At 47.2% G+C, this 25,842-nt stretch overlaps 1 long non-coding RNA gene across 1 annotated transcript; it reads right to left on the bottom strand.

Moving 5' to 3' along the window:
* Nucleotides 1–1,336: 1,336 nt before the first annotated feature.
* On the bottom strand, nucleotides 1,337–25,465 carry LOC309563863. The gene is made up of 3 exons (XR_014225745.1): nucleotides 25,342–25,465; nucleotides 16,676–16,789; nucleotides 1,337–1,551 (listed from the first exon to the last, which is right to left on the bottom strand). It is a non-coding gene; the product is annotated as an uncharacterized lncRNA (long non-coding RNA).
* Between the last annotated feature and the right edge of the window lie 377 nt (nucleotides 25,466–25,842).

Consider the following 25,842-nt stretch of genomic DNA (forward strand, 5'->3'; position numbering starts at 1 on the left):
CTTCAAAGTATTGAGCAAAGGCTGTGTTTACTTATGTACATGGGATTTGTTTCCTTTTTTATTAAATTTGTAAAGATTTAGGGTCCATTCACACTAGCGCGACTTGTCAGGCGACTTGGTTGCCTGACAAGTCGCGGTCGGTCGCTCGCCATTGAATAGTACAGGACCCGTTCTAATAGGAGTGACAAAAGTCGCTCCGACTTAGAAAAAGGGTCCTGTACTACTTTGGGACGACCTGGAGGCGACTTGCATTGACTTCAATTATATGAAGTCCCTGCATGTCACGCCGATGTGCACCGCGACTTCACAGTTCGCCCCAGCAAGTCATGCTGCGCCAGTGTGAATGGACCCTTAAAAACAAACTTCTTTCACATTGTCATTATGGGGTATTGTTTAGAGAATTTTGAGGAAAATAATGAAGGCTGTAACATAACAAAATGTGTAAAAAGTGAAGCGATGTGAATACTTTCCGGATGCACTGTATACATGTACACTTGATTAGACTGTTTTATGGTTGACCTCTATGCTTGCACTGTTAATGCCTGAATTTTACTTTTTTTTTATGACTGTCTTCCATTAATTCTATGCCTATGTATGTGGAATTGGACTCTTTGTTTGATATTTGTTTTCTTGTTTTGTAAGTTTCTTTACATTACAATAAAAATTCAATTAAACAAGAAAATATCTAAAGCACCCCCCCCCCCCAAAAAAATATAAATAAAAGAAAACAAAGATAAAAATTTAACTTTTCTTATAATCTAAGCTGGTTTCAGTAAGAGTGGATGAGTCGTGGGTAATAAATCACAGCACTATACAAAGAAATAAAAACCTGAATCTGACTGAACAACCACCCTCTATATATAAAGAAAAGCAAAAACACAAACTGACAATAAACACCACTAAAGTTGCAAAATTCCTTACAAAATTTATTTACATATACATATCTTAAATTCAACACATATTTAAAAAGCTTGGCCAAGTAAATGTGCAAATTAAAAATTGTATTTAAACAATTGAACAACACCCCCTTCTTCATATACATTCATTGAAAAAAGAAAAAAATGAGACCTGTGGGTGTGTTACAGTGGCAGGGAGGGAAAAACTCCCCATTGGGTTCACCTGACAGTAACGTAATCTCTTTCCACGCTATAATAAATAGTTAGCCTTAGGATTTAATATATACTATTATATATTTGATTTACTGTAAGTGATGTTTGCAGAGTTAATGACATTCAAAATGAATAACAACAAATGTCAGTAAGTACGGCATTGTTAGCAATCAGACATTAATTTGAAATTCAAGCAGGGGGCTGCCAAAAATCAGAAAATTAAAAAGGCATTCCAAAATCACATTTTATTTAATCTGTTGAGCATTTTCCACAAGCGACAAAATCCAGATTTCTGTTGTGATTTTTTTTCTGTCTCTTTCTTTCAGTGCGCTTATGAACTCATCTATATGTTCCTGTTTTCTTTTCTTGTCCGAAACAACTTCTAGACACGTTGTCTTGTTGAAATAGGCCGATGGTTGTCCACTCACCAGGATATCTGAAGCTGGAACAAAATAAATGTGTTTTACCAATGTGCGCCATTGTCTCTAATGGAATATGTTTCCGCTATGAACGCTGAGCAGAGAAGCTGCAATCCCTTCCCTTTGACTAGGAGACTGACCTGTCAGATATTGTCATAAAAGGAAGCACAGCAATACGAGCTTCAAATCTGTTCATTCACAATTAAAAGAAAAACACTGCCTGCTGTCCTTCTGCATTGTTATTCCATTCTGGGCACAGAGCTAAGAATACTGCCTGCTTCCGAGTCATGTACAGTGGCAAAGCAAAAATGCCATAAAGTGACCAAGCTACAGGGAATCCGGAAAGTATTCACAGCGCTTCACTTTTTCCACATTTTTTTTAGGTTACAGCTCTATTCCAAAATTGATTAAATTCATTATTTTCCTCAAAATTCTACAAACAATTGACAACATGAAAGTTTGTTTAAAATCTTTACAAATTTATTAAAAATAAAAAACTAAAAAAAAAAAAAAATATATCACATGTACATAAGTATTCACATCCTTTGGCCAATACTTTGTTGAAGCACCTTTGGCACCAATTACAGCGTCAAGTCTTTTTGAGTATGATTCTACAAGCATGGCACACCTATTTTTGGGCAGTTTCTCCCATTCTTCTTTGCAGGACCTCTCAAGCTCCATCAGGTTGGATGGGGAGCGTCGGTGCAGAGCCATTTTCAGATCCCTCTAGAGATTGCTAAATGGGTTCAAGTCTGGGCTCTGGCTGGACCCCTCAATGACATTCAAAGAGTTGTCCTATAGCTACTCCTTTGTTATCTTGGCTGTGTGCTTAGGGTCGTTGTCCTGTTAGAACAGTGGTTCTCAATTCCGGTCCTCGGGACCCACTAACAGGCCAGATTTTAAGTATTACCTTGGGGGATGCAGACTAGAATACTGCAATCACTGAGCAGCAAATGAGATCACCTGTGATGTAATTTAGTTATCTTGCAAACCTGGCCTGTTGGTGGGTCCCGAGGACCGGAATTGAGAACCACTGTGTTAGAAGGTGAACCTCAGCCCTAGTCTGAGGTCCAGAGGGCTCTGGAGCCGGTTCTCGTCAAGGATGTCTCTGTACATTGCTGCATTCTTCTTTCCCAAAATCCTGACTAGTATCCCAGTTCCTGCCACTGAAAAATCCCAACAGCATGATGCTGCCACCACCATGCGTCACTGTAGGGATGGTATTTGCCAGGTGATGAGCGGTGCCTGGTTTCCTCCGAACATGATACTTGCCATTTAGGCCAAAAAGTTCAATCTTTGTTTCATCAGACCAGAGAATTTTTTTTCGCATGGTCTAAGAGTCCTTCAGGTGCCTTTTGGCAAACTCCAGGCGGGCTGCCATGTGCCTTTTACTGAGGAGTAGCTTCCGTCTGGCAACTCTACTATACAGGCCTGATTGATGGAGTGCTGCAGAGGTGGTTGTTCTTCTGGAAGGTTATCCTCTCCCCACAGAGAAACTTTGGAGCTCTGTCAGAATGACCATTGGGTTCTTGGTCATCTCCCTGACTAAGGCCATTCTCCCCCGATAGCTCGGTTTGACCAGGCGGCCCACATTAGCAAGAGTCCTGGTGGTTCCAAACTTCTCCCATTTACGGGTAATGGAGGCCACTGTGCTCATTAGGACTTTCAATGCTGCAGAACATTTTCTGTACCCTTTCCCAGATCTGTGCCTCCATACAATCCTGTCTCAAGGGTCTACAGGACTTCATGGCTTGATTTTAGCTCTGAAAAAGCCCTGTTAACTGTGGGACCTTATATAGACAGGTGTGTGCCTTTACAAATCATCTCCAATCAACTGAGTTTACCACAGGGGGACTCCAAGCAAGTTGTAGAAACATCTCAAAGATCAGTGGAATCAGGATGCACCTGAGCACAATTTTGAGTATCTTGGCAAACGCTGTGAATACTTATGTACATGTGACTTATTTTGTTTTTTATTTTTAATAAATTTGCAAAGATTTTGAACAAACTTCTTTCACATTGTCATTATGGGGTTTTGTTTGTAGAATGTTGAGAAAATAACTAATGTAATCAATTTTGGAAAAAGGCTGTAACATAACAAAATATGGAAAAGTGAAGCACTGTGAATACTTTCTGGATTCACTGTATGTTCATTCAAATATTTACATATTCTTAGGAAGCACAACATGGTTTGATGCAGGCACGTGGAGCAATTCGTCCTTAAATTTCACTACAGAAGTGGTCTAGGAATATTTTGCTGTGATCTTTGATGTTGAATGAGTCCACAGTTCCTGTAGCTACTGGGGTCAATGAGGGCTTCTATTAAAACTCTTTTACGGCAAGTTAAGGATTGTTGCACCAATCACCCATAATATTATGACCACCCATAGTGTAGAAGTTTGAATCAATATGTTTATTTAAAAAAACGGAATTTTTGTAAAATCTTACCTGTAAAATTCCTTTCTCTGAGTCCTCCGACAGTCGCCGCCCCCTCTAAGTCATCACTGTTGGGTATTGTCATCTGCTCCGCAGGAGTAGCTAGGCATATAGACTTAGTTAAAAACAAAAAGGCATTTGCATGTATACACCCCTGGGGGCTGTCCCATCTGGTCAATACCCCCCTGCAGTGTCCACTCCCAACTCAGTTTGGTAACATAGCAGTAAGAAAACAAGAACCCCGTATAGAGGGGCGGGGGCGGCGACTGTCGGAGGACTCAGAGAAAGGAATTTTACAGGTAAGATTTTACAAAAATTCCGTTTTCTCTTACGTCCTCCGACAGTCGCCACCCCCTCTAAGTCATCACTGTTGGGATGTCCCAAAGCAGTATAGACATGAGGGGTGGGAGACGCAACCGTATAAGAGGCAACGCAGTACCCATAGCAGAGAAAGGAACCTTACATGCACTGTAAGAGAACCCACTGGGCAACAGAAAAAACAATGCTCAACAGGAGCAACCGCCCAGGAAAGCAAATACCAACAGACAGGGACCCATAAAAAAACAAGGGTCCTTCATGGCACTGCCGCACTGAGAACTTTGCGGCCAAAGGAAGCATCAGCCGATGCCAGAACGTCGACTTTGTAGAATTTCGAGAAAGTGTGCACCGACGACCAAGTCGCAGCCTTGCACACCTGGGCCACCGAGGCCCTATGCCAACAAGCCCAGGACGTACTCACAGATCTAGTAGAGTGCGCCTTAACAGGGAAGGGTGGAACCCGTTCCTTCAAAGCATAAGCCTGCTCAATGGTCTGTCTGATCCATTTGGCAATAGTTGCTGCGGACGCAGCCATGCCCTTCCGAGACCCCTCAGGAAGAACAAACAGGGAATCCGTTTTACGAAAGGATTCTGTAGACAGGTAAACCCTGATCGCCCGGACAACATCCAAAGAATAAGAAGAGGTGTATAATGAGAATCAGAGGAGGCTCACATACACTAGCAGCGCTAATATGTGAGCCTCCTCTGATTCTCATTATACACCTCTTCTTATTATTTGATTTTTTATAGCGGCTGCTTTACATTTAGATTTTCTATTTTATTAGCGCTGGGTTGAGTGGGTTTTATTCTTACTCCTATTATCAACATCCAAAGAATGCAAAGCAATCTCCTTCGGATGCTTAGGCTTCGTGCAAAATGAAGGCAGAACAATTTCCTCATTAAGGTGAAATTCAGTGACCACCTTGGGAAGAAAGGACGGAAGTGTTCTCAACACCACCTTATCCTTATGGATTACCAAGTAAGGGGAGCGGCAAGACAACGCCGCCAGCTCCGATACTCTGCGAGCCGAAGTGATCGCCACCAAAAAGGCGACCGTCTTTGACAACAGAGGCAAAGAGATCTCCCTGATATTTTCAAAGGGAGCACGCTGTAACACGGACAGAACCAAGTTCAAGTCCCATGGAGGTAAAGGCTCCTTTCTGGGAGGAACCAAGTGTGGCACACCTTGAATGAAGGTACGGACCAAGGAATTAGACGCCACAGGGCGTTGGAAAAGGATGGCCTGACCCTTTATCGTGACCAGCGCCAAACGCTGATCCACGCCAGACTGGAGGAAAGCCAACACTCTTGACACCGAGTACGAGCGAGGGGAAAACCCCCTGGACTCTCACCAGGCGAAATAAGCTTTCCAGGTACGGTAATAGATTTTACCAGAAGAGGATTTCCTAGCCTTGATCAGCGTAGGGATAACCTCAGGGGAGAGACCCTTGTCCCTCAGGACCTGGGTCTCAGCAGCCAGGCCGTTAAAGCCAGCGACTGTAAAGCAGGATGGAAGATTGGATCTTGAGACAGAAGACCTTCCCGCAGGGGCAGTCGCCCCGGAGGCGCCACTGCCAGGTGAACAACGTCGGCGTACCAGGACCGGCGAGGCTAGTCCGGCGCGACCAGAATCACCAGGTGCGGCTCCGAGGCTAGCCTGCGGAGGAACCTGGACAGCAACTGAATTGGAGGAAAGGCATACATCAGACGATACTGATGCCAAGGGGCCACCAACGCATCCGAGGCGTCCGCCAACGGATCGCGCGTTCTTGCCACGAACCTTCCCACCTTTTGATTTAGCCGAGATGCAAACAGATCCACGTCCGGGATCCCCACTTCGCACACAGCATTTGGAAGACCTCCGGGTGTAAGGACCATTCCCCCTGGTCCAGGGTCTGGCGACTCAGTCTGCTTGCCAATTCTCTACACCCGGAATGTGAACCGCTGAGATTGCCGGGACGTGAAGCTCGGCCCAAGACAGAATGTCTGTCACCTCCCGGGCCGCCCGAGCACTCCTGGTGCCCCCTTGGTGGTTGATGTAAGCCACCGCGGTAGCATTGTCCGCCCGGACAGGACGACCCTGTAGACGATCCGACCACTGGAGGAGGCAGAGCTTGATCGCTCGCAATTCCAGGACGTTGATCGGAAGGGAGGACTCCTCCTCCGACCAAGTGCCCTGGGCAGACAGGGTGCCCAGGACCCCACCCCAGCCTAACAGGCTGGCATCCATGGTGATCACCATCCAAACCAACGGACGGAAAGACTTGCCCTGCGTCACCGGAGACTGGAGCCACCACCGAAGAGCCAATTTTGTCTGACGACTCAAGGAGACATGCAGATCCAGGGACCGAGCCAGTCCGTCCCATTTCGCCAGGATCTCCGCTTGGAGAGCTCGCGTGTGGAACTGAGCAAAAGGTATCGCCTCGAAGGTCGACACCATCAACCCCAGGACCCGCATACAGGTCCTGAGTGATGATGCTGGCACATCCCTGAGGGACCCGATCTCGTCCCGCAATGTTCGGAGCTTGTCCTCCGGCAGGAACACCTTCTGAGTCCAGAATCATCCCCAGGTAGGGAAGACGAACCGAAGGGGACAACGATGATTTCTGAATGTTGATGGTCCATCCGAACTCCCTGAAGCGTTCGGACCGTGATGGACAGATCGCGCACCAGGTCCTGACTGACACTTGATCTTATGAGGAGATCGTCTAGATACCCCAAGACCGCAATGCCCTGAGCCCTCAGTAGGCCCAGAACCGGCGCCAGTACCTTGGTAAAGACCCTGGGAGCCGAAGCAAGACCGAAAGGTAACACCACAAACTGGTAATGGTCTTCCGCGACAGCAAACCGAAGGTACCGCTGATGACCCTCGAAGATGGGGGACATGCAGGTACGCATCCTTGAGGTCTATTGAAGCCAGGAACTCCCCTGGGCTCAGAGAAGCCACCACCGATCGGAGAGACTCCATACGGAATTTCCAAACTCGCACAAAGCGGTTCAGAGCTTTCAGGTCCAGGATAGGACGCACTTTGCCCTCCTTTCTGGGCACAGTGAACAGATTGGAATAAAAGCCCCGAAACCTGTCCTGGTGAGGCACCGGGACGACCACTCCCTGAGCAAGGAGGTCCTGAACTGAACGGTGCAAGTCCTGCAGACGCCCCAGAGGCAAATGAATATTTGAGGGGAAGAATCTGTCCGCTGGCCGGGAAAGAAACTCGATCTTGTATCCCGACCGAACGATTTCCTGAACCCACCTGTCCGAAATCCGGAGCAGCCAAAGTTGGAGGAAACCGCGCAAACGTCCACCCACCCCAGAAACGGGTGAGGGCGTGCCTTCAGGCAGAAGTGGATTGGCCCGTCGAAGCGGTATTGCCTGACTTCTGCTTACCCGCCCAGGGCTTCTTCTGTCCGCCCTGGGACTTGAAGGGCTTGCCCTTGGATTGGTTCCGAAAGGCACGAAAGGAACCCTGACTGGATCTAGGCGCAGAACTCCGCTTGCCCCGGAAGGACTTGTGCTTCGGGTTCTGGGGCAGCATAGTGCTCTTGCCCCCCGTGATGCCTTTTACCAGGGTATCCAACGCCTCGCCAAAAAGGCGAGAGCCAGCATAGGGAAAATCAGCAACCGTTTTCCACGAGGACTGGTCGGCCGACCAGCTCTTCAGCCATATCAGGCGTCGGTTAAGCACCGCGACACTGGAGAGGCGAGCCACCAAGGGGGCCTCATTTAAGGCTGCATCACACAGATACATAATTCCTTGGTGGATTTGATCCACCATTTCCAGCCGGGCAGGCGGAACATCAGACACAAGGTTGTTCTTAAGCACCATAGTCCAATCAGCAACCGCCTGCGCCACTAACATGGACGCGAAAATGGGTTTGAGCAGAGAGCCCGCCACCGTATAGGAATGGCGGGCCAAAGACTCCAAACACCGGTCCGTTGGATCCCGGAAAACCGGGGAATCCTCCATAGGAACCAAGGTAGCCTTGTTCAACACTGCAACCGTGTGATCCACCTGTGGAGGTACACACCAGCGCGATTCCGTAGCCGGCGTGAAGCAATTTGAACCGACTGGGCACCACGAACGGACGTTTTAACGTGCGCCACACTTCATTAACAGTGTAATGAAACTCAGCGGGACAGGGAAAAACCTGCGCCGACTTGCGGGTCCTGTGCGTCCCAAAAGAGGACGCAACGCCCAGGGGACTGGGCTCATCCTCCAAGTGCAAAGTTTCCTTCACAGAAATAATTCATCCATGGTCGCCCGTTCTTCGGACGACCCCGGAGAGGAGGTATCAACCCCCTCCACCTCCGCCTCAGACCCCTGCAGGTCCAAGGATGAGCGGGACCCTGAAAAGGGCACACTCGCAGCAGCCATATCACCCTCTGAATCAGAGGAGAGGGACAATCTGGGCCTCTTACGAGCAGCACGTTCAGCCATCAGCATTTCCATATTAGACACTAAAGTCGCCACTACAGCGGCCAAATCAGGTCTCAGAGGGGCCACAGGAGAACTGGGCTGGTGGAAATTTGCTATCCGGAGAATCCATGCGCAGGTGAGAAAAAAAGGACAGTGCAAGATTTAGGTGCTGTCCCTTTAAAAGCGCTGCGAGTGCGCAGCCCACCGCTCCAGCTATAAAGATAGAAAAAGACCCCCAAACAGGAAGGAGACAAAACTGAGCCAGAAGCGACAGTACAGAAAAAATATTCCTGCTTCAGAGGAAAGAGGAAGTGCTGTAAAAGTAGGCTGAACCATCTGCTGCATGACCCAGGGAAAATGACTGCCCCATAGGAACGTATGGGAGACTCCACCAAAATGGCCGCCGACATGCGGCCGAACCGAGCGATCGGTCACCTCAAAAATGGCGGCGATTGGCGCCAAATCAGCATGTAGTTGTGCCCATAGAGAAGCTCACATGCCTGCCCAGTGTATAAAACAATGGCGGACTGCTCGGTTTCCCCCCGCCGCGGCCCATACACAGTCTGCACCCCCAAACACACACAGCGCCGCAGCGCATGTACAAGCGATCCCCGCAGGGATCGCAGCAGGGAGTCACACAAGGCACAGACATGGGGAACACACAGCAACCAGGACTGCTACCCCACACAGAGGCCCCACACAGAAGTACTTACCTGTACCCGATGGCGTGGGGAGCCTCACAGAACGGAAAGCCGCTGTCCTCATCTGACAGGGAATGCCGTTTGCCAGGGACATTGCACTGCTGAGTCGCAGATGCGTCCAGTGAGGTAGCCACCTCACAGCTGCATCCCTGCTGCGAACAGAGATGGGTCGTTCATAATGCCAGGGCGAACCATAGCTGAACGCTCAATGGCGGGCTGGGGGTCCATCTGACCCTCTGTGCCCTGGGGAACCAGGGCGGCCAGTCCGAATCCCAGCACCGCATGTCCATCTTCGTCTGAAGAGTCGACTAAAAACTAAAGCTGACAAAATAAACAGCTAGAAAAGAAAGAAAAACTGACATTTTTCAAGAAAATCAAATAAAAAGAAGATAGGCTGAGACCGAAGCCCCAGCACAGGGAAAGCCTAACTACTCCTGATGCTAGGCAAATTAAAACTGAGTTGGGAGTGGACACTACAGGAGGGTATTGACCAGATGGGACAGCCCCCAGGGGTGTATACATGCAAATGCCTTTTGTTTTTAACTAAGTCTATATGCCTAGCTACTCCTGCGGAGCAGATGACAATACCCAACAGTGATGACTTAGAGGGGGCGGCGACTGTCGGAGGACGTAAGAGAAATAATAGTAACTCTTACATTCAGATTGAAAAAAATGCTTGGGTATGTAAAAACACAAAGCAGCATACATATCTCCAACATCTCTTCTGGTCCAGGATGCCCTACACGTTGTGTCACAACACAGGACTTCATCGGGAGAACTGGATTGGTTATGTTAGATGCCATTTATCTGGTGGAGCCCGAAAATTGTGTGGTGACCCATTCTGTTGTGGTTTCCATTAAAAATCATATGGTGGCCATTTTCCTAGACCGGAAGTGATGTCGGAGATCTGTATGCTGCTTTGTGTTTTTGCATAACCAATCGTTTTTTATTGATCTGAATGTAAGTGTTACTATTTTTTTTTATTGATTTTGACTACTACACTATAGGAGGCCATCTTGCATTACCCTAACATATGGATTATGCATGGTGAACGGAGCCTTAAAGGGACCACTACCAAGGAAAATCCAAATACATCTGATAGATCTGCAACCAAGCCAGGATCGGGGAAACATCGCCCTGAGCACTGTAATCAAAAAGCAAATTTGGTTACTCACTAAGGTGAGAGTTCTGGGAGCACAAGAAGGTGAAAGTACACAACTTTGTTTATACTATATATATTCACTCGAGAGGCACTTTATTTGGAAGCAAGTGGTTATAATTGTTACATCACAGCTGGAGAATGAACTGTTATACACTTTCATATATACCATGGGTGTCCAACCTTTTGGCTTCTCTGGGCCACATTGAGCGTAGAGAAATTTTCTCGGGCCGCATATAAAATATATACTATAGTTAAAGTATATAAGTAATAAAATGCCGCTGCGCCCTTCCTGTGCCACCGCCCCCCCCCCCCCCGCACTAATTTAACACAACTAGAAGATGATCAAATGAAATTGAATCAGTATATAGAGGTTTACTCCTTCTGAGAAATATTAAAGGAACACTCTAACCAACATGACCACTTCAGTGATTTGAAGTGGTCATGGTGGTAGAAGTCAGAAACACTGCACATGCGCGCCTCCCCCCTCCCCTCCGAGGCAGCCTCTGCCTACAATTAGTTGGAGGCCCCTGTGGCCATGCCCCCGACCCGACGTCCTTCCTCACCCGGAAAAAAAAATTGTCACGGGGCAGTGGGCCGCATTGCCTGGGGTTCCGGGCCGCATGTGGCCCCCGGGCCGCAGGTTGGACATGCCTGATATATACAGTAGATGCACTTTTGAAATGGACTGCACTAATGTTATGCACTTTATATGCCATGATATATACAGTATGTTACAAAAGTGAGTACACCCCTCACATTTTTGTAAATATTTTATTATATCTTTTCATGTGACAACACTGAAGAAATGACACTTTGCTACAATGTAAAGTAGTGAGTGTACAGCTTGTATAACGGTGTAAATTTGCTGTCCCCTTAAAATAACTCAACATATAGCCATTAATGTCCAAACCTCTGGCAACAAAAGTGAGTACACCCCTAAGTGAAAATGTCCAAATTGGGCCCAGTTAGCCATTTTCCCTCCCCGGTTTCATGTGATGCGTTAGTGTTAAAAGGTCTTAGGTGTGAATGGGGAGCAGGTTTGTCAAATCTGGTGTTATCGCTCTCCCTCTCTCATACTGGTCACTGGAAGTTCAACATGGCACGTCATGGCAAAGAACCCTCTGAGGATATGAAAAAAATTGTTGCTCTACATAAAGATGGCCTAGGCAATAAGAAGATTGCCAAGACCCTAAAACTGAGCTGCAGCATGGATGCCAAGACCATACAGCAGTTCAAAAGGACAGGTTCCACTTAGAGCAGGCCTTACCATGGTCGACTAAAGAAGTTGAGTGCACGTGCTGAGCGTAATATCCAGAGGTTTTCTTTGGGAAATAGACGTATGAGTGCTGCCAGCATTGCTGCAGAGGTTGAAGGGGTAGGGGGGTAAGCCTGTCAGTGCTTAGACCATATACGCTGCACACTGCATCAAATTGTTCTGCATGGCTGTCATCCCAGAAGGAAGCCCCTTCTAAAGATGATGCACAAATAAGCACAAAAACAGTTTGCTGAAGACAAGCAGACTAAGGACATGGATTACAGGAACCATGTCCTGTGGTCTGATGAGACCAAGATAAACTTGGTTCAGATTGTGTCAAGCGTGTGTGGCAACAAGGTGAGGAGTACAAAGACAAGTGTGTCTTGCTTACAGTCAAGCATGGTGGTAGGAGTGTCATGGTCTGGGGCTGCATGAGTGCTGCTGGCACTGGGGAGCTACAGTTCATTGAGGGAACCATGAAAGCCAACATGTACTGTGACATACTGAAGCAGAGCATGATCTCCTCCCTTCAAGGACTGGGATGCAGGGCAGTATTCAAACACGATAACTACTCCAAACACACCTCCAAGACGACCACTGCCTTGCTAAAGAAGCTGAGGGTAAAGGTAATGGATTGGCCCACCATGTATCCAGCCCTAAACCCTATTGAGCATCTGTGGGGGCATCCTCAAACAGAAGGCGGAGGAGCGCAAGGTCTCTTACATCCACCAGCTTCTTGATGTCATCATGGAGGAGTGGGTGGAAGAGGCATCCAGTGGCAACCTATGAAGCTCTCGTGAACTCCATGCTCAAGGGGGTTAAGGCAGTGCTGGAAAATAATTGTGGCCACACAAAATTGTGAAATTTTGGGCCCACTTTGGACATTTTCACTTAGGGGTGTACTCACTTTTGTTGCCAGCGGTTTAGACCAGCGTTCCCCAATGGGTGTTCTGCTGAACCCTAGGGTTCCTCGAGAACAAAATTGAGGTTTTGCGGCATTTTGCCACATCAAAGATAGCCGCCGCTGCCTGCCATTTCCGGAAGGTCGGAAACAGCAGAGCAGGGCCAGTACAAGGGGGGGCGGAACCTTCACTTCCCTGTTAGCGGAGATACAAACGTGATAGGGATTTGTAGCGACGTCAGCCACCGGCTGGAGCCCGAAATTTCAAAGGACCAAGATGAGAGGAGCAGAGGGTTTGCTTGCCGAAGCTGTGACCTGGAGGAGCCGCCGTGCCAAGGAAGAACCAAGCACTGTTAATCCCAGTAAGCTGAATGCCATCATTACCTCTTTGGATTGGGGGGGGGGGGGGAGACTGAGGCTGAGGGGAGGTTAATTACCAATGGTATTTGTATTATGCAGAATGAGGGGGTTAATGTATTGCTACTGGTCACTGATGCATTAGTGACCGACCAGTGACAGTTAATTAACCTGTTTGAGCTGCATTAGTGCAACCAGCGTCAGTGTTAATTAAACCCTTTTTGCTGCATTAGTGCAACCAGTGCCACTGTTTATTAGTGCACTGATTTTGTGAGTGCATTTTAATTTGTTTTAATAAAATACTATTGCTAATTTAAGCGGTAAAACAATATGTATAATTTCTATTCCTTTTGTGAGTTATTGGTGGTGAAAATATCTTGCTGTGTTTCCCTCACATCATTTGATATACTGGAGGAGTCAAGAGTTGGTGTCTGGATACCTGAAGCAGCCAATTAAGACCCTTTAAAGGGGAAAGCACACTGTGAGCTATATTGCCAAATAGGTTCATGTGTTAAGGTGAGCGTCGATAGTGAATGGTGCTGGTATTTACAGAAGAGTGCTCACAGCAAGAAATGTAGGCTTCTTTTTAGTAGATAGCAATTGAGTTGGTTTGGAACAATTTGGTGATGGAAATCTCACACTCATACACTTATGGACTTTAAATTTTTATATTTAATTATTTTCCTTTTCACATCTCTGAATATTGTACACATTGGATTTATTGTATATATGCATATATAGTGTATTGGTAGAGTAATATTTATTGGTCAAAACATTGGAGTATTTGCACTATTTTTTACACATTTCTTGTAACAGATATTGGTTTCTTGATGATGGAATAATGTTGCACAGTACAATTTAAGATATATTTATGGTTTTATGTGAGGAGTTCAGTGATTTTCAGGAACATTTAATAGATTTGGAGAATGGACACATTTTTATTTGTAGCGGTTTAACACATTTGGTGTTGCACAGAGAATTGTATTTACTAACACTCCTTAATGTGCTGCTTCCTGGGGTGTGTAACGTGTAGCATGTAACATGGCTACCCCAAGAGGCAGTGTGTCTATGTATGGGGGGGTATATCATTTTAACCTAAGCTGGAAAGAAGGAAGTGCTGTATCATACAGAAAAAGATAAGATTTTCCTAAGTTCTATAAGAGCGAGAGGGTAGAACCAGATGAGCATATATTGTTTTAATGGGTTAAGTTCTACTAAATCATTCTACAACCTCTTTAACCACTTTGCCACTGAGTACCGGAGTACTACTGCGGCAAAGTGGCACGATCCCGTCTGACGACGTAGACCTACGTCGCCAGACTCCTCCCCTGTAGGCGGCGCTCGCGAGCCGCCGGAGGCGCGGTCCCGCTGTTTTCATTCACAGCGGGAGTCGGGCCAGGGGAGGAGCAGCGGCGATCGCCGCTGCTCTGCCCCGATCGTCGGGGATCTAGTGTGGAGATCCGCCCGCCTGTGTAAACACGAGGGGTCGGATCTCCTCAGTGACAGGGAGTGACAGATCGGAGTGTTCAGCATAGCTGGACATCCGATCTGTCCCTGTCTCACACAGTCACCTCCCCCCCGCCACACGTCAGTAAGCACCAGGCATACATTAACCCCTCCCTCTCCAATAAAAATAACCCCTTCCCTGCCAGTGTCATTTTTACAGTAACAGTGCATATTTATAGCACTGATTACTGCAGTAATGTCACTGGTACCCCCAAAAGTGTCAAAAATGTCAAAGGGTCCGATCTGTCTGCCGCAATGTCGCAGTCCCGCAAAAAAAAAAAAAAATCGCAGATCGCCGCCATTACTCGTTAAAAAAAAAACACCAAAAATGACATAAATCTTTCCCTTTGTTAGTCAACGCAATAACTTTTGCGCAAACCATTCAAAATACGCTTATTGCGATTTTTTTTTACCAAACATGGGTAGCAGAAAAAAAAATGGCCAAAAATTAAAAAAAAAATTGGTTTTTACATCTTTTTTGGGGGGAATTTCATTTAAAAAATGTTAAAAATATTGTTATTTTTTCAAAATAAACGCTCTTTGTTTATAGCGCAAAAAGTAAAAATCGCACAGGTGATCAAATACCACCAAAAGAAAGCTCTGTTTGTGGGAAAAAAAAAGGACGTAAATTTCGTTTGGGTACGGCATCGCACGACCGCGCAATTGTCAGTTAAAGTCGCACAGCGCCGAATCGCAAAAAGTGGCCCAGACGTAAGACAGCAAAATGCTCTAGTGGTAAAGTGGTTAATGTGTTTGCATATGGCTGCACATGCACAATGGGTTGATTTAGAGGCTGTTCATTTAGCAAATTAAATGGAAGCTTTTTTTTTTCTTGCACATGATTGGGTATTGAAACATCACCTAATTCAGTATGTTCAGTGGACGTTCACTTTGGAAAACCGCACATTTTTGAACTGCAAAAGTGATAAAACCCAACATAGTTTCATAGTTAGTAAGGTTGGAAAAATACACCAGTCCATCCAGATCAATGTGTGCCTGTGTGTGTGTGTGTGTGTGTGTGCGCGCATGCGCATTTGTGTCTCTACCACTTCCTATATCCTTGTATAATGTGTTCGATAAAATACCAATCTAAGAGTATTTTTAAATTAGTGACACTTCCCTCTGAAACCACCGATTGTGGAAGCGTCTTCCACATCCTTACCACTCTAACAGTAAAGAACCCCTTACACTGTTTAATGTTAAGCCACTTCTCATCCGACTTTATTGAGTGGTCTTGTGTCTTTTTGAGTGACCTGAGACTGAAAAGATTCCTCCTGATGTTGGAATCATCATTAAGATATTTGTATAATAATATCATATCCCCTCTTAAGCATCTTTTCTTCAGGGAGAATAAAGTTAATGTTTCTCCTAGCTGGGATCCTCCAGCCCCCTTATTCGTTTCATTGCCCTTCCCTTGACTCTGTCCAGTTCCAGAGCATCCTTTCTGTGGACTGTGGACAAGAGCTGGATGGCATACTCAAGATGTGGCCAAACTAGAGTTTTATAAAGTGGTATAATTAACATTTTATCTCTTGAGTAAATACCCTTTTTTTTGCATACTAATATTCTGCTGGCCTTGCTTGCTTCAGCTTGTAATTGCATGCTATTGCTCAGTCTGTCATCAATTAGGACCCCCAGGGTCTTTTTCCATCCTTGATTCAAGCATGTAGCTTGCATTCATATTTTTAGCCCCCAAGTGCATTACTTTACATTTCCCAACATTGAACCTCATTTGCCATGTGTTTGCCCACCCTTCAATTTTATAGAGGTCTTCCTGTAAACGTGTTTTCTTCTGTTGTGAAAGGATTGCCCTGCTTAGCTTTGTATCATCAGCAAATGCTGAGATTGAACAATTTATCCCAACCTCTATATAATCTATGAACAAGTTTAACAGGATTGGTCCCAGACCATTAAGAAGATACACTATTTATCATTACCCTCTGGACACACCCCTGTATCCATTTACATATACACCAACAGACCTCAATTTGTGGGCTAAGCATTTATAGGGTACCGTGTCAAATGCTTTTTACTTTGTTTTTTTTTCTTTTCATATTTCACATGCGGAACAACAATTAATTCCACCAACTTACCAATGCATTCTGCTAACCGAGAACCTCCGATATACTGAGTTGTCCAAGTGTAGGCAGTTTTTTTCCACATTCCTCATATAGCCTGCTCCTTCTCAAAAAAGCGAAGTCATAACCCTTGAGTAAAGTTTTAAAAACTCATACATTAGTACAGTGTAAACGGCAATGTTATGTAATTACTCATAGTACCTACAATTTCTTTTTCAGGAGTCATTTATCTAGGACTAATGAATGGTTATTTCGGATTGCCTGCAATGGTTTGCCACATTGGGTCTGTAAAATCTCTTAACCTGGCCATAGATGATTTTTTTTTTTAATTACCCAGCTAGCTGATCAAAAAAAAAAAAAAAAAAAAAAGGATTTCCCCATCCACACATTTGAAGGAACCCTCCCTGCTGCACCACTGTATTCTGACAGCAGGGACTCTGCCACTGTCAGAATACATTGATCAGTGCCGCAGCCGATTAGCTGTATGTGCTGACTGATTAAAATAGTTCCAACATTTCCGTTTGAGAGAAGATCCATAATTTGACTTCTCTCTAGCGGGAATGGCCACATTTCTGCTGAACTAATAGAATACCGACCCCTCTATGGCCAGCTTAAGTGTTGCTCTAGATTTTATCTTTGTAAATTACACAAAGACAAAACTTCTCCACTATTTTGGGGTTTATACACTAAATATTAAAAGAAAAAAGATGTTTTTAATGTGTCAAAAATGTATTAGCGAATATTATTGGAGCTCTAGGGAAAAAAAAAGCCTAACAAACAGTTGAAACACATATATGGAAGCTGGTTTACCTGTCAAATTATTTTTATTTCTCTCTATCTGATCCTGAGATTTATATAGCCCCACCCCACATCACAGCTACAGAAAGTTTGTTAGCTAAATTAAAAATGTAAAGATGGCTCTGACATGCATAAATAAAATGAGAAAAACAGCACCTTACAATAAACAAAATAATAGTGGATGCTGCTTACATACAGTATCTCACAAAAGAGTACACCCCTAACATTTTTGTAAATATTTTATCATATCTTTTCATGTGACAACACTGAAGAAATGACGCTTTGCTACAATGTAAAGTAGTGAGTGCACAGCTTGTATAACAGTGTAAATTTGCTGTCCCCTCAAAATAACAACACACAGCCATTGATGTCGAAACCGTTGGCAACAAAAGTGAGTAAATTCCTAAGTGAACATGTCCAAATTGGGACCAAAGTGTCAATATTTTGTTTGGCCACCATTATTTTCCAGCACTGCCTTCACCCTCTTGGGCATAGAGTTCAACAAAGCATCACAGGTCACTACTGGAGTCCTCTTCCACTCCTCCATGACGATATCACTGAAGCTGGTGGATGTTAGAGACCTTGCGCTCCTCCGCCTTCTGTTTGAGGATGCCACACAGATGCTCAATAGGGTTTAGGTCTGGAGACATGCTTGGCCATTCTATCACCTTTACCCTCGGCTTCTTTAGCAAAGCAGGGATTGTCTTGGAGGTGTTTTTGGGGTTGTTATGTTGGAATACTGCCCTGCGGCCCAGTCTCTGAAGGGAGGGGATCATGCTCTGCTTTAGTATGTCACTGTACATGTTGGCATTCATGGTTCCTGCAATGAACTGTAGCTCCCCAGTTCTGGCAGCACTCATGCAGCCCCAGATAATGACACTTACACCACCATGCTTGACTGTAGGCAAGACACACTTGTCTTTGTACTCCTCACCTGGTTGCCACCACACACACTTGACACCATCTGAACCAAATACATTTATTATGGTCTCATCAGACCACAGGACATGGTTCCAGTTATCCATATCCTTACTCTGCTTGCCTTCAGCAAACTCTTTGCGGGCTTTTTTGTGCATTATCTTTAGAAGAGGCTTCCTTCTGAGACGACAGCAATGCTGACCAATTTGATGCAGTGTGCGGCGTATGGTCTGAGCACTGACAGGCTGACACCCCCACCCCCTTAACCTCTTCAGCAATGTTGGCAGCACTCATAAGTCTAATTCCCAAAGACACTCTCTGGATATGACCCTGAGCACATGCATTAAACTTCGTTGATCGACCATGGTGAGGCCTGTTCTGCGTGGAACCTGTCCTGTAAAACCGTTGTATGGTCTTGGCCGCAGTGCTGCAGCTCAGTTTCAGGGTCATTACAATCTTCTTATAGCCTAGGCTATCTTTATGTAGAGAAACAATTCATTTTTTTTGGATCCTCAGAGAGTTCTTTGCCATGAGGTGCCATGTTGAACTTCCTATGCCCAGTATGAGAGAGTTAGAACGATAACATCAAATATAACACACCTGCTCCCCATTCACACCTGAGGCCTTGTAACTCTAACAAGTCACATGACACCGGGGAGGAAAAATGGCTAATTGGGCCCAATTTAGACATTTTCACTTAGTACTCACTTTTGTTGCAAGGGGTTTAGACATTCATGGTTGTGTGTTGAGTTATTTTGAGGGGACAGCAAATTTACACTGTTATAGATGGCTTATCCTGTTATTTTAATCTCAAAACTATCAGCAACACACCATCTAAAATACAGATAGCCACTAGAAGACGAACCTGCATAGGAAATACTGTATCTGTGTTGTAAATACAATCCTGAAAATTGTAACAGAATGACAACAAAATATGTGAACTAAAAGACAGAAAATGATGTCTTGTATAAGAAATATTCAAAAACAGAATTTTTACCTGTAAAATTCCTTTCTCTGAGTCCTCCGACAGTCGCCGCCACTTCATATTCATCACTAATGGGGGTTATTGACCTTTGCTCCGCAGGAGTAGCTAGGCAACAAAACAGTGAATATCAAAGCTTTTAGCATATCCCACCCCTAGGGGGTGGTCCCCTCAGTCAATACCTCCCTGCTTCCTGCATTCCCAACTCAGTTTCAGTAGCATAGCAGTAGAGTACATAAACAAACCCCAAAAGAGGGGCGGGGGCGGCGACTGTCGGAGAACTCAGAGGAAGGAATTTTACAGGTAAGATCTTACAAAATTTCCGTTTTCTCTTACGTCCTCCGACAGTCGCCGCCACTTCATATTCATCACTAATGGGGACGTCCCATAGCAGTGTAGACATTAGGGGTGGGAAAAAAAGCAGCCGCGCCTAAAGCAACGCAGTACCCACATCAGAGAAAGGAACCTTATCAAGGTAAGAGAACCAACTGGGCAACAGGAAAAAAAAACGTGCTCTACAGGAGCAACGACCCAGGAAAACAAGTAACCTAGGGATAAAGACATCCCAACAGCCAAGGACCCAAAAACAAGGGGCCCTAAGGCACTGCCGCACTAAGAACTTTGCGGCCAAAGGAAGCATCCGCCGATGCCTGAACATCCACCTTGTAGAATTTTGAGAAGGTGTGAACGGACGACCAAGTCGCCGCCTTACACACCTGGGCCACAGAGGCCTGATGACGATAGGCCCAAGACGTACTCAGAGACCTGGTAGAGTGCGCCTTCACAGGGAAAGGAGGAACCTTCCCCTTCAAAGCATAGGCTTGCACAATGGTCTGTCTGATCCATTTGGCGATGGTCGCAGCTGACGCTGCCATGCCCTTCCGAGGACCCTCTGGAAGGACAAATAGAGAATCCGACTTGCGAAAGTATTTCATCGATGACAGGTAAACCCTGATCGCCCGAACAACATCCAAGGAATGCAACGCCACCTCCTTTGGATGCTTAGGCTTCGCGCAAAGCGAAGGCAAGACAATGTCCTCATTGAGGTGAAATTTCGAGATCCTCTTCGGAAGAAAAGAAGGGTTAGGTCGTAAGACCACCTTATCCAGGTGAATCACCAAGTAGGGAGAGCTGCAGGACAAGGCCGCCAGCTCCGATACCCTGCGAGCCGAAGTGATTGCCACCAAAAAGGCAACCTTCTTAGACAAAAGAGACAACGAGATCTCCCTGATCTTCTCAAAGGGAGCATGTTGCAATACGGACAGAACAAGTCCCATGGAGGTAAAGGATTCCTCCGAGGAGGAGCCAAGTGACGCACCCCTTGAACAAAGGTGCTAACCAAAGAATTAGACGCCACAGGGCGTTGAAAAAGAACGGCCAGCGCAGAAATCTGACCCTTAATCGTGGCCAACGCCAAACGCTGGTCCACTCCAGTTTGGAGGAAAGCCAACACTCTCGATACCGAGTACGAGCGAGGGGAATACCCCCTGGACTCACACCAGGCAAAATACGCCTTCCAAGTACGGTAGTAAATCTTCCCCGAAGAGGCTTTTCTAGCCTTGATCAAAGTGGGAATGACCGCAGGGGAGAGACCCCTATCCTTCAGGACCTGGCTTTCAACAGCCAGGCCGTTAAAGCCAGCGACTAAAGCAGGATGGAAGATCGGTCCTTGAGACAGGAGATCTTCTCGAAGAGGCAGACGCCACAGAGCGTCGACCGCCAGATTCACGAGGTCTGCGTACCAAGACAGGCGAGGCCAGTCCGGTGCCACCAGAATCACCGTGCGCGGTTCCAAGGCCAACCTGCGAAGGAACCTGGACAGCAGCTGAATCGGTGGGAAGGCATACATCAGACGATACTGACTCCAGGACGTCACTAACGCGTCTGAGGCGTCTGTCCGAGGATCGCGCGTCCTTGCTACGAACCTTTCCACCTTGTTGTTTAGACGAGACACGAACAGGTCCACATCTGGGGACCCCCACTTCGCGCACAGCATCTGAAAGACATCCGGGTGAAGGGACCATTCTCCCTGGTCCAGGGTCTGGCGACTCAGATAATCCGCCTGCCAGTTCTCCACTCCCGGAATGTGAACTGCCGTTATCGCCGGGACGTGCGTCTCGGCCCAAGACAGAATGTCGGCTACTTTCCGAGCCGCTCGGGCACTCCTGGTGCCCCCTTGGTGGTTGATGTAGGCCACCGCTGTGGCATTGTCCGTCTGCACCCGAACCGGACAGCCTTGAAGCCTGCCCGTCCAACGCAGAAGGCAGAGATGTATTGCTCGCAATTCCAGAATGTTGATCGGAAGAGAGGATTCCTCCCCCGACCAAGTTCCCTGGGCGGACAGAACGCCCAGGACACCACCCCAGCCCGACAGGCTGGCATCCGTGGTGATCACCGTCCACGACAAAGGACGAAAAGACCTGCCCCCCGACACCGCCGGGGACTGGAGCCACCACAAAAGACCCCTTCGGGTGAGGCGGCTCAACGAAATCCGCAGATCCAGAGATTGCGGACGCCCGTCCCACTTGGCCAGGACCTCCGCCTGAAGATCCCGTGTGTGAAACTGGGCGAAGGGAATCGCCTCGAAAGCCGAGACCATCAATCCCAGACACCTCATACACGTCCGGAGTGACGAGCACTGATTGTCCCTGAGGGACCTGACCTCGTCCTGAAGTGTCCGGAGCTTGTCTTCCGGCAGGAAGACCTTCGCTTGAACAGAGTCCAGTATCATCCCCAGGTAGGGAAGACGAACGGACGGACACAACGTTGACTTTGGGAAATTTATCGTCCAACCGAACTCCTGCAGAGTCTGCATCGTGATGAACAGGTCGTTCACCAGGCCCTGACTGGTCGCAGACCGAATCAAGATATCGTCCAGATACCTCAAGACAGAGATGCCCTGGGCTCTCAGTAAAGCCAGGACCGGCGCAAGCACCTTGGTGAAAACCCGCGGAGCCGAAGCAAGACCGAAGGGTAACGCCACAAATTAGTAGTGATCCTCCGCAATGGCGAATCGAAGGTACCTCTGGTGACCCTCGAAAATTGGAATGTGAAGATACGCATCCTTCAAATCGATGGAGGCCATGAATTCCCCCGGATCCAGGGCAGCCACCACCGAGCGCAGGGATTCCATGCAAAATTTTCGAACCCGCACAAAGTGGTTCAGAGCTTTCAAGTCCAGAATCGGACGTACCTTGCCCTCCTTTCTGGGCACAGTGAACAGATTGGAATAGAACCCCCGAAATCTGTCCCGAAGAGGCACCGGAACCACCACTCCCTGGGCCCGCACCGCCAGGTGCAGATCCCGCAAGCGCTCCGGAGTCAGCTGAAGGTTTGAGGGGAAAAATCTGCCCGCCGGCCGAGAGAGAAACTCGATCTTTTAACCAGATCGAACGATTTCCTGAACCCACCTGTCCCGAATGCGGTCCAGCCAGGGTTGAAGAAAACCGAGCAAACGTCCCCCCGCCCCAGAACTGGGTGAGGGCGTCCCTTCAGGCCGTATTGTTATGGGCAGCGGACCCGGACTGGCCGGACATCTGCTTACCCGTCCACGGCTTCTTCTGGGAACCTTGGCCCTTGAAGGGCTTGCCCTTATAGTGCGACCGAAAGGCACGAAAGGACCCCTAAGAGGGTCTAAACGAGGTATTCTTCTTACCACAAACAAACTTATTCTTGTGAGTTTGGGGCAAGAGAGTGCTCTTACCCCCAGAAATACCCTTTATCAGAGTATCCAAAGATTCGCCAAAAAGGCGAGATCCCGCGTAGGGCAAGTTAGCTAAAGTCTTGCGAGAAGATTGGTCAACAGACCAACATTTCAGCCATATCAGGCGACGGTTCAATACCGCCACACTTGAAAGACGCGCAGCCAAAAGGGACCAAATCCAAGTCCGCATCACACAAATACATGACACCCTGATGAATCTGATCCACCATAGCCAAAGTTGTCGGCGGGGCAGAGTCAGCCACCAGGGTGCGCCTGAGCACCTGCGTCCAATCCGCAATAGCCTGGGCTGCCATAATGGAAGCAAAAATAGGCTTCAGCATAGAGCCAGCAACCGTATAAGAATGACGGGCCAGAGACTCCAATCTCCTGTCAGTCGGGTCCCGGAACACCGGAGTATCCTCAGCAGGGATCGCAGTGTATTTATTTAAATTCGCCACTGCATGATCCATCTGAGGCGGCACACACCAGATCTCATCAGTGGCGGGTGTAAATGGATAACGAAGCTTGAACCTACTCGGCACAGCAAAAGGCTTCTTTAAATTGCGCCATTGCTCATCAACCGCGCGCTGAAATTCCGTAGAGCAAGGAAAAACCTGCGATGTTTTGCGTTTCCTTTGCGTCCCGTAAGAGGACATCAAAACAGGAGGACATGGTTCATCCTGCAAATGCAGCGTTTGCTTGATAGAAGCAACCAACTCATCCATGAGTGCAAGCTCTTCAGACGAGCCAGGGGGAGAATTATCAACCCCTTCCACCTCAGCCTCCCCCTCAGACCCCACAAGGTCTAGAGATGAGTGAGACCCTGAGAAGGGCACTCCAGCCATAGCAGCCCCATCGCCCTCTGAATCAGAGGAAATAGACACTCTGGGCCGTTTTGTGGATCGATCAGCCACCAGCATCTGCACCTGAGCAGCCAAATTTGCCACAATAGCAGCCAGATCCGCCCCCTCGGGGGAAGCAGCAGCCCCTTGGCCCCCCACCAAGGCGGGAGGAAACTTGAAATCCTGAGAATCCATGCCCCAGTAGTATTAGGAAAAAAGGAGTACTGCCCCTTTAAGATCTCGGCGAGCGTAGCCCACCGCATCCACTGAATACACCGACCCCCACAGGGATAAGAACACTGGGCAAGGAATACAGGAAAATGGAAAGGTAAAAACCTGGAGAGATCACACAGGCTGCTGCCACCGATCGCTGTCCCAGAGCAAAAGGAAGTGATGCAATGACTGACCGCCCCTGTAAAGCCTATGTAAGGCTACACAAACATGGCCGCTCGGCTGAGGACTTCATATGCAAATAGAAAATGGCGCCGACATGTGGCCAAAACGCTGCGCCTTACCACACAGGACCGGCCACCACATTTCTGCCACAAAAAAATGGCGGGTCGCCGCAGCGATCGCCGCACAGCATGTCCAAACTCAGACTGCTTCATGTATGCACTCAGCAGAGCAGGAGAGCCCCCCCCCCCCTCGCAGCCCACACACAGGCAGTAATTCCACACAGGAACTGACAGGGAGCTCAGCAGCCACACAGACATGCAGGGTCCCACAGTCCCAGACTGACCCCCAATAGACAGGTCCCCACATAGAGATACACTTACCAGTCCGGATGGCGTGGGGAGCCTGCTCCAGCGACCAAACCGCTGTACTGAGGACAGGGAGTGTCGCAGCCGTGACGCAGTGGAACTGCGGTGCGAAACCGCAATGGCGTCCAGTGAGGTAGCCACCTCACAGATAGCATCCCTGCAGCGAACAGGGATGGGTCGTTCAATGTGCCAGGGAAACCTGTGCTGAACGCTCAATGGCAGGCTGGGAAGCCCCTGGCCCTGAGCCCTGGGATCCAGGGTGGCCAGTCCAAGACCCAGCTCCGCACGATCATCGTCATCAGAAGAAGCTAACTAATGCTGAAAATAAACAGCTAAGTAAAAGAAAGAGAAAAAAACTCCAAATAAAATCAAAAAGAGAAAAGAAGCTGAGACTGAGAGCCCCAGCACAGGAACAGCCAGCCTACTCCTAAGCTAGGCATTAGAAACTGAGTTGGGAATGCAGGAAGCAGGGAGGTATTGACTGAGGGGACCACCCCCTAGGGGTGGGATATGCTAAAAGCTTTGATATTAACTATTTTGTTGCCTAGCTACTCCTGCGGAGCAAAGGTCAATAACCCCCATTAGTGATGAATATGAAGTGGCGGCAACTGTCGGAGGACGTAAGAGAAATAACCATTTTTGACAGCACTAAAGATAATATTAATAAAGTAAAATACCTGATTACACATTGGTTTGCAGTAATAGTTGTCAAAATAAACACACACCAATCCTCCATTGTTTGGTACCCGAGGTACTGAGCAGTTGGTTAATTTCACAATCTGTTTAAAATCTATAAACATCAAGAAAATCAAATTATAGGTAATGTCAAGAAATTTAGATAGATCAAAAAATGAAGTTAAAAACACAGGCAGGATTTTGATGACCCTAATGTCTTCCTGACAAGGAGCACCAACTCACCTAAAACAAAAATAGAGGTGCCCCCCACTATTAAACAAATCAATGTGCCAAACACACACTCACTGTACCCTGAAGAAGCCCATGTGGCTTGTGGGCGAAACATGTCGGTGCTACTGCCTGCACACGCATGTGATCCTAAGCATGCCATGGCACTGTTAACATCCAGCTATGCAGCATTACCCCGCTGACCGGAAAGAAGTGACCAGATGGGAATCCAGAGAGCCCCACATGACAGCCCACACACAAACTCCACTTTTCGG

The sequence above is a fragment of the Pelophylax lessonae genome (assembly GCF_965119305.1).
Source record: "Pelophylax lessonae genome assembly, chromosome: 9".
Classification (NCBI taxonomy): Eukaryota; Metazoa; Chordata; class Amphibia; order Anura; family Ranidae; genus Pelophylax; species Pelophylax lessonae.